Raw genomic sequence first — 16,575 nt, 5'->3', positions numbered from 1 at the left:
GCCCTGCACATAGCTTGGAATATAAAGTAAGCACATCCTAGTTTTACTTGAGGATATTCTCAACTGCTTTAGTAAATCAAACCCCTATCAGTCAGTCGGCTCATTGAAAACAATATATTTCCCACATGGGAAGAAACATGAGAGTAATTGAACTAAACAGCTGCAAGCTCCCACTTACTAATGAAAATTATTTGCTAATGCTAATGAAATTATTTATAATTAATTTTAAAAAAATCCAATTGTTTAATACAAATATATTGAACAGTCAGCTAGTAAACATTTCAAAGTCATAAAAAACAAAAAAAAAAAATATTTCATGGGAGACACTGCAATAATACAAAATTAGATTAATCACAAGTCTCTTTAAAGAGGACACATGCTTAAATTCTGTATACCCAATGCCTGTTGTTCAGTAATCTTCAGCATTATTTTAAAAGGATGTTTTAATCACAAAGTAATACTAGCTTAACTTGTGGTCCAATGAAAGCCATTGTCCCCATGTTTGAATCTTTCTTTAAAAATAAATAAATAAATAAAAAGGATGAGGATTACTAAAGAGCTTTTATCACGTGGCTGGGTTCCACTTTGTTTATTCATTTTTTGTTAAAGATATGTATATTGAGTTTAAAGATAAACATACACAAAAAAATTGTATTCAAAACAGTGCACAAGAGGGACTGTGTACTCAATAGACAATAAACTGTAATCAAATATCGTCACACACGGCTTCCGTTATTGGTAACTGCATGGTCAAATAATTATACATTATAATGTTTTAGATCTTTTCCAAATCTCAAACATAAGTTTATACAATGGTAAAGAGTCATTGATTCGTTTCAGCCATATGGATCTATTATACCGATTCATTTTATGAAAGGGGAACTACGGATATGTACAGTGGGGGGCTCCATAGCTAAGGCGAACAGGAGGGGTGACAATGGGCACCCCTGCCTAGTGCCCCTAGTTATTAGGAAGGCATCAGTAACATGGGACTTGACTCGTATACGGCCCAGTAGTGAAGTATAAAGGAGTCTTATCCATGCTATAATGCAAGGGCCAAATCCGTAAAGCTGTAACATGTGGAACAAGTAAGGCCATTCTACGCTATGGAAGGACTTACACATATCTAGGTATACTATAGCACGACTGGGAGAACATTCATAGGAATACTGTAAATTATAGATCAACCTAAGAATATTCATACTTGTGGACGGACCAGGTATAAAGCTGCCCTGATCGCTCATCCCCGGTTTCGCAACCACAGTATTTAGACAGTTGGCCAGCACTTTAGCTAGGATCTTAACATCCACATTAATGAGAGAGATTGGGCAACAAGAGTCGCATTTAAGAGGATCTTTTCCACTTTATTTCACTAGCATCAAGCCAAATGTAATTTATCAGTTGGGTAGGCTGAGCCCTTAACCCAAAACTGGCTTGCTTAAGTTCCTAAATTAAACAGGTTTGATGTTTTTTGAAAAGCTTTGAGAGCTTTAGTCTGCTAGCACTGCTTTTAGTAGCCAATCAGATTTCAGCTGTGACAGTTTTATTTTCCTTTATTTTTTAAATTTTTTTATAACTTAAATGGGAGCTGTTCCATTATTGAGTATGCTGCTGTTTAAAGTCAAGCTGGTTTGAACGCTATGCCCTTTATATTAATGTGGCATTCAAGATAATGAGGTACTGAGCATAATTACAAATTTAAACCTTGTAATTAGCTTTACTTGTTGCAGAGTGATGTCTCTGGTGCCCTATTGACATTTTCATTGGGTATCATTGAACTCACATTGTACCTTCCTGCCCTATGAGAAGAGAACTACCATGAATTTAATACTTTATGAAACTTTGAGAAAGCAAAATAAGTCTTTAGTTGGAATGCACAAATGTGTAATTGTTCCCTATTTACATTTTTACATTTTCAAACCTGGCTAATAAGCCTTGTACCAATTCTTAATTGTAATGTTCTTACAGATGAAGCTGGGATGTATTAGCTGCAATGTGCAGTCAAGTATAGCAGTGTTGTAGCTACGCAAGAAATGTTAATCTCAGTTGGTAATATGATTGCACAATCAAACTCTGCAGCAATTGATTACTTTTTGCAAGACTGCTATGAATTCAAAAGGAACATGTCCTTATAGAAGGGGCCTTTGTGCAAGCTGTTATTCCACCATATGCAGCCATTAAAGTCAGAACAAGTGACTTGCATAGTTTTACTAGTCTTGCACACCATGACTGAGGAGGCATGTATGGCACCTGGAACTTACAATATACAAAAAAAAAAAGAAGGTAATGGGAGATCCCATATTTTTGTCTTCACAGATTTTCTTGGGACAGAAGTAAGGAAGAAAATGATAAATTATATCCAACTGTCTATTCATGTCAAAGTTGATTTATTGGTCCCATTCAGGTATGTGGAGACAAATCATTTCAGATGCTTCTCAGTATGCAAATAAATAGTGCCACTGCATATTCATACAGAATCCACCTCAAATCCCAGCAATACAATATCTTTTGTGTGATTGTTAAGAATCTCTTCCAGGGGTAATTTTAGTCTGCTGCATTTAGCAAACACTGTTATGATTACCTGTCCAAAAAACTAGGTGTTTCTTCCACATCCCTATAAAGGTTTGTATTACTTGCAAAAAATACAAGTGTTGCATCAAATTCCGGACCCCTTAATAAAGGTAAGTGATGAATGCCACAAAAAAAGGTATTTTCCTAAACAGTTTGTAAATATGTGTGCTCTTTAATTTTCTAAATGTAGGATACGTATATACAATGTGCAGCAAACTAATTCAGCTACTGATATAGCAAAACACCCAATACCCAGTGCCTCCTCGAAACAACAATACTATACTTGGTAAGACATATATATTACATGAGACTTAAATCAGGACAAAGCTACATACTACTATACCAAAGAAGAAAAAAAATGTGCTGTATTAACAAGTAAACAATCACCATACAGGCATACCCCACTTTAAAGTACACAATGGGGTTTATTTACTAAAGCTGGAAAGTGCAAAATCAGGCTCACTTCTGCATAGAAATCAATGCGCTTCTAACCTCAGCTTGTTCAATTAAGCTTTGGTAATAAAACCTGGAAGCTGATTGGTTTCTATGCAGAAGTGGGGCTGATTTTGCACTTCCCATCTTTAGTAAATAAACCCCAATGTGTACTTAAAAGTGGGGTATGCTTGTATGCAGTTCTAAAGCGGAACTACAGTGCATTTGAGTACCACAAGCTAAAAACACAATTTAATTCATTTGTAATATTCAAAGCAAATTCACCCATCTATTCATGTCTCCATGCTTTATTTTGCAGAGAAATCATTAAAAAAAAAGACCAGCCCTGTTTGTAGTAAAGGTTGAGCTGATTTAATTGCTATTGACACTTTTCATTCTTTTTGGAGTAGTGTGAGGACTTGAAGACAATATTTAAGCACCAATATTTAAAAAGGGCCCAAAATACATCCCTGGGAATTACAGACCAGTTAGTCTAACATCAATAGTATGCAAGCTCTTGGAGGGGATGATAAGGGACTACATACAAGATTTTAGTAACGAAAATGGAATCATTAGCAGTAATCAGCATTGATTTATGAAGAATCATTCATGCCAAACCAATCTATTAACCTTCTATGAGTAGGTGAGTTGCCATCTAGATAAAGGAAGGCCCGTAGACACGGTGTATCTGGATTTTGCAAAAGTATTTGACCATAAACCTTTACTGTACAAAATAAGGTCCATTGGCATGGACCATAGGGTGAGTACATTGATTAAAAACTGTCTACAAGGGCGAGTTCAGAGGGTGGTGATAAATGGGGAGTACTTGGAATGGTCAGAAGTGAGTAGTGGGGTCCCCCAGGGTTCTTTTATGGGACCAATCCTATTCATTTTGTTCATAAACAACCTGGAGGATGGGGTAATCTCAGTTCAATCTCTGTATTTGTGGACAATACTAAGCTAAGCATGGCAATAACTTCTCTGCAGGATGTGGAAACCTTGCAAAAAGATCTAAACTAATTAATGGGGTGGGCAACTACATGGCAAATGAGGTTTAATGTAGAAAAATGTAAAATAATGCATTTGGGTGGCAAAAATATGAATGCAATCTATACACGGGGGAGAACCTCTGGGGGAATCTAGGATGGAAAAGGACCTGGTAGGTCCTAGTAGATGACAATGCAATGCCAAGCTGCTCCTCACAAAGCAAACAGAATATTGGCATGCATTAAAACATCAACTTCAGAGATAAATTTATAATAAATCTCTGGCTCTACAAGACTCTGGTCTGGCCGCACCTAGAGTATGCTTTTCAGTTCTGGGCAACAGTCCTCAGGAAGGATGTACTGGAAATGGAGCGAGTACAAAGAAGGGTAACAAAGCTAATAAAGGGTGTGGAGGATATTAGTTATGAGGAAAGGTTGCGAGCACTGAACTTATTCTCTCTGAAGCAGAGTTGCTTGAGAGGGAATATGATTTCAATTTATAAATACCATACTGGTGACCCCACAATAGGCATAAAACTTTTTTGCAGGAGGGAGTTTAACAAGACATGTGGCCATTCATTAAAATGAGAAGAAAAGAGGTTTAACCTTAAACTACGTAGAGGGTTCTTTACTATAAGAGCAACAAGGCTGTGGAATTCCCTTCTCAAAATGCTGAAACGCTTATATTTGTTTATGGCTGGGTCTTAGCAAGTGAAGTCTATGTAGAGGAATCATATTAAATTATTTCACTAGGCACAGCAACTTTAATGATTAAATGAGGATCAGGAACATATTTGCCATAGTCTTTTACATTCTTTTAATTTTACACAATCAATTATTTATGATTGTGATTATGAGGTCAAAGTCACCCATGTAGATTAGTGTTGCCGTACACAGGGAGATTTTTTTTACCAGGAAATATGGAAGCGAGAAATTTGACCATCCATTTTCCATTATGTGTGTGACTTTACCCCTCAACTTAAATCACTAGCTATAATGATAGTTATTTTACAAAGCAACCATAATTTTCAGCAATAAGAGTAAGTGAGAGCAGGAGATAATGGTCACATGGCTAAACATGGGGGCTGTTCAGGCTGAGACTGCCATTCACTATCACACAGCAGGCTTTGACTTGATATGTGGCTCCGGGGACACCTATCACTCTCTACCGTTGCCTGGATCATAGACGAGCTCCCTTCATGGTCAGCACTCAAAACGGTGGGCATGGGATTTCATTCCCATACAGCCTGAGTGGCTCACACACATATCTTGGTTCACATGGCTAAACATAATTAAGTTATTATAAGACATGCATAGTAAACAGAGCGTAATTTATGGCTACAGCACACATAGGTAGTTCAATTAATGTTTCCTACTCTTCAGACATAAGAGAACGATCAGTTTGTAACTGCAGAGACCTTGTAGTTTGTTGGAGAATATCTGCATTTTATAATAAGCAGTTCTGACCTTTGGAAAATGTTCGCTGTCACTAAAGAGGTAAACCCTCCAAGGTCTGCAGACATTATTTGAATCTATTGAATAACTTGAATATAAAAGGCTATGTATGGCTGGAATTAGCCTTCATAGAGGAGGCGTCAGCCCTGCAGGAGCCCAATCTATTATTGAGCGACCATTTAGTCAATTAGCAGCTAAGACTGTATTTTATAATTTTTCTTAAATGGCTTTTCCTGTCTTTTCACATCCCACATTCACTATTCACAGCCATGCTGTAGCTATCGGTGAAGAGTGTCAGTGCACAGAGACCATCAATGAGCCTTGAGAGGAGCCACAGTGACATACAAAAACACCCTGCAAAAACTTAATAATGTCCACTATTAAATTTGTACTGGAGTGCCATTTTATTTGCCTTCTTCAGTGGCGGATGCGGGCTCCCGTAACTTCGTTCTCCACAATTCCCTGGACCCGTAGCCTCCCTGGCCGTATTCCCGAGTCTGGCTCGGGGTGAGATTTCATTACAATAAGCGGTATTCCCGAGCTAGACACAGGATTGCATCGCTGGATCCATGGAGGGGGTTACTTACCTTGTCCCCTGGATCCAGTGATGTCTCCCCACTGTGATCAGCGAGCCGCCATGTCTCGCTCGATCTGTGACAGTGCAGAGCTCCGTTCCCTGCGAGCGTTGCGACGCACGGGGATGGAGTTCGGCGCCAAATTCAAAAAGTAAAAAACACAGTATAGATACAGTATACTGTAATCTTACAGATTACATTACTGCATCAAATAATTACACATCCCCTTTGTCCCTTGTGGTTTGTCCAGTGTCCTGCATGCAGTTTTATATTATAAATACTATTCTTTATTCCAGGAAACTGAAGATTGTCCATAGCAACCAAAAAATGTCCGTTTACATCAAAAGTGGTTATAGACCAGCTAGAAAACAGCGAAAATAAATTAGAATCACTCGCAGAAAATTGAGTGATAGTAATTTGTGGGGAAATTTGTCATCAAACACTAAAAGTAGTGACAGCGACAATTCTGCAACTCAGCATATTTCAGTGTTTTTGATTTGATTACATTATTGAATAATTTTTATTATTATTATAGTATTATTATTTGTTATAATTATTTATAGTTATTTATTATATTATATATATATATATATATATATATATATATATATATATATATATATATATATATATATATATATATATATATATATATATGTATATATAAATTTATTATTTCATATTTCAAATTTTATCATACCCGGGATGTTTATTAGACTCTCGTTTGGATGCATTTAAGTGAATTATTTCTAAGAATTACAGGCCTACAATATAAAACGCCAAATTTCCATGCAAAATAATGGTACCGCTTTCAGCACCTAAAATCCGGTGCTCTGAAAGGCCCTGCCTGATGGGACAGCAGTGACTGGACATGTGAGCTGTCATAGGAAATGGGTCTTTCATTGCTATGTCTGGCACATGGCTCACCTGTGGAGAGCACCAGAGAAAGCAGCTTCTGCTTAAGCTCCAGTCACTACCGTATGATGGACTCTCACGTACTTGGTGATAGAGCCTGATATCCAGAGGAAGGCCTCTCTTACACCTCTTACACGAGAACCCCTGATAGAGCAGACAGGAGGCTCGGGAGTGCAGAGTGGCACAAGTAAAATAATGAAAATGATCAGCGCTGTTGATGGTGCTAAGCAATATAGAGGTATATCAATATGTCACTGGGCAAATGCAGACATCACTATGCAAGTGTTGTGACCAATAACTGTGAATACTAAACTCGCTGTGCAATATAACCAATGTGCAAACAATGACAACAATAATCTTTGCAAGTGCTGTAAACAATAAACCTATGCAAATGACATAAACATAAATAACCATATATACGTATACATCGCTGTGCAATGTTTCAGTGCAAATCCAATGCAAAAAAAAAACACTATAGTGAGTGGCAAAAATTATGTGACTAGTGCTGAATAAAAATGCAAGTGAATAAATTACTAGAAATATCAAGAGTCCCAAATGATCACAAACATTGTGATGAAATGTTCAAAGTTCTTAAACACTTGAAAAAAGAGACAAATTGGTGAACTTGTGCAAAAAGTGCATAAAGTGCTTCAATCGCTATCCTCAATAAATAGCCTCCAATGTGCAATCTTCGTGCATGCCACACCATGCTCACTATGCTCTTACCTCCATACAGATGGCATCAACCACTTTCCGCCCACCCTATAACAAAAGCACGGCGGCATAGTGGTTTCAAAATCCTGACCGGACGTCATATGACGTGATCAGGATTTTGAGGCGCTGCGCACCCTCGGGGGCGCACATCGCGGCGATCGTTGTTGCGGTGGTGTCAGTCTGACACCCCGCAACTACGATCTCGGTAAAGAGTCTCCGTCGGCCGTGTCCAATCACGGCTGATCACAGTGTAAATAGGAAGAGCCGGTGATCGGCTTTTCCTCACTCGCGTCTGTAAGACGCGAGTAGAGGAGAGCCGATTGGCTGCTTCTCTGACAGGGGGGGGTCTGTGCTGATCGATTATCAGCACAGCCCCCCCCCCAGGATGCCCACGCTGGACCACCAGGGACGCCACCAGACCACCAGGGATACCCAGCATAAGGTATGCCATCCTAGACCACCAGGGATTCCAGTCAGTGCCCACAATGGATGCCAATCAGTGCCCATAATGGATGCCAATCAGTGCCCACAATGGGCATCACTGATTGGCATGTGTTATTGTTTGGCACTGATTGGCATCCATTAGTACAGTATAAAACAATACAATGCCGCCTATCAGTGCCCATCTGTGCCGCCTATCAGTGCCCATTCATGCCGCCTATCAGTGCCCAGCCGTGCCCATCTGTGCCGCCTATCCATGCCCATCTGTGCCGCCTTTCCATGCCCATCTGTACCGCCTATCCATGCCCATCTGTACCGCCTATCCATGCCAATCCGTGCCAGCTATCAGTGCCAATTTGTGCTACCTATCAGTGCCCATCCGTGTCGCCCATCAGTGCCGCCTATCAGTGCCCATCAGTGCCGCCTATAAGTGCCACATATCAGTGTCCATCAATGCCACCTCATCAGTGCCACTTCATTGGTGCCACCTCAACGGTGCCCATCAGTGCTCCCTTATCAGTGCCCATCAGTGAAGGAGAAAACTTACTTATTAACAAAGTTTTGAAACTGAAACAAAAAAACATATTTTTTTTCAAAATTTTCGGTATTTTTGTATTTGTTTAGCAAAAAATAAAAACCATAGAGGTGATCAAATACCACCAAAAGACAGCTCTATTTGTGGGAAAAAAAATGATAAAAATGTCATTAGGGTACAGTGTAGCATGACCGCGCAATTGTCATTCAAATTGCGACAGCGCTGAAAGCTAAAAATTGGTCTGGGCAGGAAGGTGTTTAAGTGCCTGGTATTGAAGTGGTTAAGCTTTAAAAGTACAATGGTGGTGGGACCTCCCCAAATTTGAATGATGTTAGTTTGTGTCTCTTTCTAATCCTATATTCCCAGGGTTAGCTTTCAATGTGGATGTTCACACACAGCACATGTGAATAGGGGATAAAAGAGAATCTGCCATTGCGCAGTATGTATGAACAAGTTTGTTTATTAATAAAAAACAAAAGCCAAGTAGACACTTACAACAATAAATCAAATCTGTAATAATCACGGCGTTACAGGCGCCTCTTATAGCATTTCTATTTCTCACGGCGTTCCGGTTACTTCCTCCTATGCATTGCGATACGTCATGTGTCTTCATCAGGGAACGGGATTGGTGCAAAGCCAAATCAATTTATATTATGAGTGTCTGGCAGGACCGCTGGTGAAGGGGCTGGTAGGAACTTACAATGATTTGGTGGAGAACCTCCAACAAAGAAGATGACCAGGAACAGCTGGAAGGCTAAAGACTGGAGCAGGCTGCAAGTAGAGCTCCACAGACTGGGAGATGGATACAGCAGTCAGCGAAGCAGTCATTCTGTAGGTAGGAACACAGGCAGACTGGGTCATACACAGGCAGGCAGATCAGGAACAGATGCAGAAGCTGGAGCTAAGTTGGGGTATAGGCATGGTCGGTAACAGACAGGCAGCGAAGTAACAGGAGGAGTAGACAGGAATAAAGTCAGAGACAAGCTGGGATCAGATGCAGGCGAATAGCAGGAGTAGTTAGGAACAAGCCAAGTATCAACTGGAACAGGTTTTCAGGATAAGCAGGTGGCAAGGGTCACATGTAATGCTGTAGAGCAGACAGCATTGATCCTGGATATTTGCCTTGTTTAAATAGTCCATTTGGCGCCCAGAACTATCACAACATTCGCATGGGTGTACATGTGCACGCATGAGTACAAATATTTGCATCCAGACTCTATTTTGTGCATCTGTGCATGCGTGTGCACTGTATGGCTTTCTTTATGGGAATGTGGAGAACAGGCATTCTTCTGCGGCTGCCATCTTGGTTGCTGGCTTACCCGTCTTAACATGGACACTGTGCAAGCACATTTCAGAGTACTGATCTTCCAGTGGAGTTATGTTAACTTCAGCTACTTGAACCTCCAGACCAAAGACCCCTCCAGCCATACCCTTGTTTATCCTGACTAGGGAGCCCTTCCTCCAGCTACCTGAACTACCAGCTATAGCCAGTCTAGTGAGAGATATTACAGGGAACCACAAGTAACTGCATTTGTATTAATTGCATTGCAATGTTTACTAAAGTAGTGATTCTCAGCTAGACTCTCTGTTATTGAGTCTTATAGAGACTATCAGTGCAGCCATGTTACCCTGATTGACTCACAAAGACATTGGGGTTGATTTACTCAGAATCTGGCGCAGCTGTGCATGGTAGCCAATCAGCTTCTTAGGCTACTTTCACACTGGGGCAGGGGCGGTAAAGCGGCGCTATTTTTAGCGCCGCTTTACCGTCATTTTAGCAGCGCTATTCGGCCCCTAGCGGAGCAGTTTTAACCCCACTAGCAGCCGAAAAAGGGTTAAAACCACCCGCAGCGGCGCTTTGCAGGCAGGTTTGCGCAGCTGGCCCATTGTTTTCAATGGGAAGGGGTGCTTATAGCGCTGCAAAGATGCGGCTTGCAGAACTTTTTTTGACCGTCCTGCAAGCGCACCACTCCAGTGTGTAAATCAACCCCACTGCTGTGAAGATTCCATATTTGTGAAGCTTACATAATCAGACTCTCCATTGTATACGTTTTTACCATTTTGTACCTGTTTTGCATTATTGCTTCTTTGTACTTGTTTAGTAAACTGAAAAGTAGTTTTCCTCTCTATTACCATTCTTCCAAATACCTATTCTATTTAAAGCGGTAGTAAAGCCTGCTTGGTGATTTTTACCTACAGGTAAGCCAAGGTAAATATTTCATAATGTGCTAGTATGCGATGCATACTAGCACATTATGCAATTGCCTTTCAGGTGTTTTTATTGTGTGTTTTTTAACAGCCAAGGTTTACTAAAACTTTAAACTACAAAAGTGGTTAATAACTGACTATTCTTAAGCGCAAGTGTAATTGTAAACATTCATGACCACTAATTGCACACCACATAAAATGAGGATTAAAGTAAGGCATAAAGTGTCTTGATATTGTGTGCCTCCAGCTCTTTGTGATTTGCTCACATAAACAACCCACATCAAGCGGCACTTCTTTCACTTCTCCCTGCAGCTGGGTTGGAGCAACACAGGCACAGAGATAATATTAAAGCTCAATTCCAGCCAAAGACCTAATTAGAAACAGTTCAAATAAATAAATGTGATCTATTTTACCTGAAAAAGTATTTCTGAACCTGTTCAGGCATTCTGCTTCACACATCCCTGCTATAAATTCAAAACCACCCAAGTGACACCAGATTTAATGAGCTTCCTGTGTCACCTGTATGTTTAGTGAATCATAGATATGTATCACCACACTTCCAATATGTTTCCTGTTCTCCCCTCCTCACTCCACCTTTCTAGATTTGTGTACCGGTATGTAAAAACACTGAACATGTCATGAAATAGAGCCTGGCTAGCTTACAATACATATATTTGAACCCTGTCTGGTATCTGCTTAATGTAAAAATAATATCAAGTTCTGGCACTTATGCTAGCGGTGTTTTAAAATACATTTTAATGATCATTAATGAATACAGGGCAAGGTTTATTCTTGTTTTTGTCTGAAGTTCCACTTTAACATAAAGACTGACGCCCACCTCCTCTCCGCTCACAAAAGCTGCATTGTTGTTATACTGGAGGCACTGGGCACATGGTCAACGAGCTGCTTAGAGCACCACATTAAAAAATAAAAAATAAAAAACAGGCCATTCTGGTCATTAATTAATGTTGTGCTGCTGAGAATTGCATTTTTGGCTTAGTATGTAAATACAAATAGCAGTGTAAGCCCTTGTACACACGGTCGGACATTCTGACCACAAAAACCGACGGATTTTTTGAGACGTATTTTGCCCAAAACTGGTGTTGCATACACACGGTCAGACAAAGTTGTCTGAAAATCCGGTCGTTCGTAACGTGATGATGTTCATTCGTTACAACGGGACTACGTTCAGGCTAGTAGCCAATAGCTTTGGTCTCGTAATTTGATCTGAGCATGCGTGGCACTTTGTCCGATCGGAATTCTCTACAAACAATCGGACTAAGTCCGATCGGATCATGTTGTTGGAAAATTTTATATCCAGCTCTCAAACTTTGTTGCTCGGACATTCTGACGGAATAAGTCCGATGTAGCCCATACACGGTCGCATTATCTGACAACATGGTTTGATTGGACATTTTCCATCGGAATGTCCGACTGTGTGTACGGCGTCTTAGAAGACAATGGGTCTGATTAACTAAAGTGTGAACTGAGGAGAAGCATACTGAATTGATGTAAAACTGGATCTCATTTACTAAAGTTTGACGTGAGCTCAAGCGAACCTGCAAACATCCAGTCATGAATTTTCCATACATGTGATTGGATACTGAAGTGAGTACAAGTGTAAATGCAGGTTCACCTCTGCTAATTTACCACTTTAGTAAGCGAGCAATTGCTTTGGTAAGTGTAGCACCCCCCTCAGGTGTGCTAGAAATGTAAATACTTTTTTTTGTAGTGTAGGTAATTGGCTTGGCTGGTAGTCAAGCCTGGACTGAATATGGGTCAGTGTGAGTGATCCAGGGAGGCTGGATGTTTCATTAGGCAACGCCTCTGGCACCCCCCCTACTTGCTTGAAACTTGGAGAAGTTTCCAGAAGAATGGGAGGGAGGTTAGGAGGAGCTGCCTGGAGTATTGAGAAGGGAACTAGCCAATCCTCAGCAAATAGGCTTGCAGAGGCTAGGCCCCCCTTAAATGCTCAAGGTCAGGCCAGCAGGGGCCGTATGGAATTTGGGTGGAAGCTGGAGATGGAGTACTGAGGAGGCTGGGCCTTTAGGATACCACCCTAGCCTTGGGGTGACCTCAGGCCTGGGGCTCGGGTGCTGGAGGGATCTTCTCAAGACACTTGGAGGAGTCATGTCCAGAGGCAAGGAATCAAGAGTGAGATCTCCAGGGAGAACACAGCCAGTGGCTGGTGAATGTGAAAGTCTGGGAGGACTGTGGGAAGTAGCCAGGAGGGCTAGTGAAAGTAGATGGGCTGGCAGTGCCTGAATAGGTGGTGCTGGGATCAGTAGCCACAGTAATGTAGCTGGACACTGGACTTTTTCTCTACACACCAAAGGGGCCTGCGGCCCCTTCCTGTAAAGGGCTTTTGCTTAAACTGGTGTGCCTTGCCAAATATACCAGTGTTCCAGCTGGGTCTAAGTTTCTACAAGCAAGTGATATGCTGGAGGAAGAGCAGTGTGAGAGAGTGTATATAGTTTCCCTGAAGAGACTTTGTTCCAGTCAAGTGGACATGCCATAATACCCCTATCCCCATCCAAGTTTATTAACCCCAAATAAAACTACAAAACAAAGTTGGACTTTTTTCTTGACTCTAATGAGCCTGTGGAAATATGGTGTGCCTGGCTGAGCAGGGTGGGGGATCCTAATTCACTATTGGCTCCTATGGGGGATTCCCTACATAAGGGACCAGGCTCCATTCTTTAAGACAAACAGAACGTGTCCTAGAATCCTGTAGTTGCACATTTTCTTTTAAAGCCATTAGGTTGAATATTTTTTTTGTCCCGGGCTATTGTCTGCTGCTTTCTACCATATATTATGTGGCATCTGAATGATAATGCAATGTCTTCATCACTGCGCGGCTTCCTCACTCAGTGAAAGCACAACCAGGAGCATCGGGTTAGTGCTCACCCCACATTAGTGTAGCCATACATCTATAGGGACATCAGGCCACCAATCAGAGCCTCTATTTGCAGCAAAAGCTAGTCTATAGGCCAAGAACTGATGCTTAAGTTTCTTTACATGGAATTCACCAGATTATTGACTGCTAGTTTCATTGAGGTTGGTTTACTAACGTCTAAGAGAATGTTCACGTTTCAAGGAAATTTTTCCTAGAGCTTAGTGAATATTGTGAAGTTTTATTTTGCAAAGAATTCCCAATCATGCGCAAGGGGGGGGGCATTTTTGCTTGCATACAATTGGATGATGGAAGTCAGCAGAGCTTCACCTCATTCACTAAGCTTTGGGGAAAATTCCCTCGCAAAGTGAAACCTTGATTTTAATTACATCCATCCATTTGTAGCAACCCTGCCACCAACTCCATTCACCTCCGCAGGGTGTTTATAGTTTTTCACACAGTTTTTCTGGGCATCTTTGTATGTTTCTTAGAGCATTGTTTCTGGGGTCCATCATACCAGGGTACACTGAAATAGTTTATGCAGGGTTATTTTTCTGTATTACAAATTTTTGGGCTTCCTTATTCAATAAAAAACAAATATATTTTTTAAACGTTCACATTTTCTCATTGCACCAATATAGTTTGACAGAGTAAATTAAACATAATCAGCCTCAAATCACCACTACAAATACAACAATGCCTAAAAAGACACAGTCTGGTACAGAATTACTACTGTATTTATTTGTGTATAACACGCACCTTTTCACCCTGAAAATGGGGTGCAAATAGCGAGCGCGTGTTATACACCAATACTTCAATTTTAGCTGGCTCAGATGGGACCGGGATTGGGGATGGGACAAGCGCTGTCGGGTTACATACAGTGAGAATCTCCTGTTTACTTGGCGGTCTCTGTAATATGAAGTCCCACCTCCTGGGAAGCCATTGGACCAGTGTTCTGTCTATCTTAGGAGATTCTCACTGTATGCAATCTGTCAGCGCTAGTCCCACCCCCTCACTGTCCCCTCTAGACTGCAGATGAGCATCGATCAGACTGCACTGAGGCAATGGTGAGTCTGCTGCATTGAAGGCAATGGCAAGGCTTCTGCATTAAAGGCAATGGTGAGGCTGCTGCATTGATGGTAATAGTGAGGCTGCTGCATTGAAGGCAATGGTGAGGCTGCTGCATTGATGGCAATGGTGAGGCTGCATTGATTTTGACTGACGAGGCTGCATTAATGGCACTTGTGAGGCTGCAGATGGGCACTGACCCTTATTTTGCTTCAAAGTTCCTTATTTAAAATTAAAGTTTTTTTTTTCCTGAAACTTCCCTCTTAAAATGAATGCGTGTGTTATACACCTATGCGTGTTATAAGCCAATAAATACGGTAATTAAATAGGTGATAGTCATTGCTATAGTTCTTGTATATCTTACTTTGTACAAAGCTACAGAAGATCTTGGCACTGCATATAAACCAATAACAGCAACAATATTTCAAGCAATGTAAAACAAAATTGAAGTAAGCTTTCCTGTTACAGCTTAATCTGTAATGGGAAAGCTGTCAAGCTATTAGCATGAAACCGCTTCAGATTGTAGTTTTCTAAAACTCTTCAATGGCATTTTTCTGATTCAGCTAGCCAGGACACAAGATAAAAAGGATGTAGCAGTTTAGTAACCCATGAAAACAGTCAGAACTCATTTCTTAGTTTTAGATAAGATGGCTGACTGGTTGATCTTGGTTACTGTACTTACCAGGTTCATTTTTCTCTATGTGCTGTGCTATGGGAGTGGATTTACTAAAGGCAAATAGACTTCACTTTGCAAGGGAATTCGCACTTTCCAGGGGAATTTTCCCATTGATTAGTGAATGTGGTAAAAATTCACTTTGCGAACAAAACACAATCACTTGCAAGGAAGGTGTATAATTGTGTGTAAACACCATGGAATGCACCCAAACGGGAGGGCAGAAAATGTTTATATGCTAAATATACATTTTATAATATGCATTTGAGTTGTGAAAAAAAAAAAAATATACAGAACCACAATAAATCAAAATTTTAGTAAACTGGTCACCAGATGGTCACTAGTCATCTCTATGACCGTCGGAGGCCTGGGCGCGATGTTATGACGTCACATCCAGGTTCCCGCAAGTAAAGCCACGATCGCTGCTGTTAGCATGAGATCGGTGCTTTCCAGCCTGGAGGAGAGATATGAGGTCTTATTGACCCCGTATCTCTCCATAAAGAGGACCTGTCACACACCGTTCCTATTACAAGGCATGTTTACATTACTTGTAATAGGAATAAAAGTGATAAAAAAAAAAGATATAAAAAAAGTTAAATAAAAAAATAAAAAGTAAGTAAAACGCCCTGTCCTCGGTAGCTCGCGTTCAGAAGCAAACGCACATGTAAATCCGGCCCACATATGTAAACACCATTTAAACCACACATGTGAGGTATCGTCACGTGCGTTAGAGCGTGTGCAATAATTCTAGCACTAGACCTCCTCTATAACTCTAAACTGATAACCTGTAAAAATTTGCGAAGCGTCGCCTCTGGAGATTTTTAAGTACCGAAGTTTGGCGCCATTCCATGAGTATGCGCAATTTTAAAGTGTGACCTGTTAGGTATCTATTTACTTGGCGTACCATCATCTTTCACATTATACAAAAAGATTGGGCTAGCTTTACTGTTTTATTATTTTTTAATTCATGAAACAGTTTTTAAAGTCGTTTGAAAAATTATTACGCAAATACCGTGCAAGATAAAAACCAATGACCGCCATTTTATTCCCTAGGGTGTCTGCTAAAAAAACATATGTAGGTATACCCCACTTTTAAGTACACAATGGGG

At 40.6% G+C, this 16,575-nt stretch overlaps 1 long non-coding RNA gene across 1 annotated transcript in view; it reads left to right on the top strand.

Moving 5' to 3' along the window:
* The window catches only part of LOC143988437 (uncharacterized), a 113,930-nt gene that overhangs the window by 6,961 nt on the left and 90,394 nt on the right, over positions 1-16,575 (top strand). Inside the window, exon 2 of the long non-coding RNA XR_013276850.1 lies at positions 2,317-2,404. This is a non-coding gene — a long non-coding RNA (uncharacterized LOC143988437). The remainder of the gene's footprint in view (positions 1-2,316; positions 2,405-16,575) is intronic.

Source organism: Lithobates pipiens, unplaced genomic scaffold, assembly GCF_037356315.1.
Source record: "Lithobates pipiens isolate NorthernLeopardFrog02 unplaced genomic scaffold, aLitPip1_a1.2 Scaffold_18, whole genome shotgun sequence".
Lineage (NCBI taxonomy): Eukaryota > Metazoa > Chordata > Amphibia > Anura > Ranidae > Lithobates > Lithobates pipiens.
The sequence above is the reverse complement of the archived record's forward strand: the minus strand, read 5'-3'. Positions and strand labels throughout refer to the sequence as shown.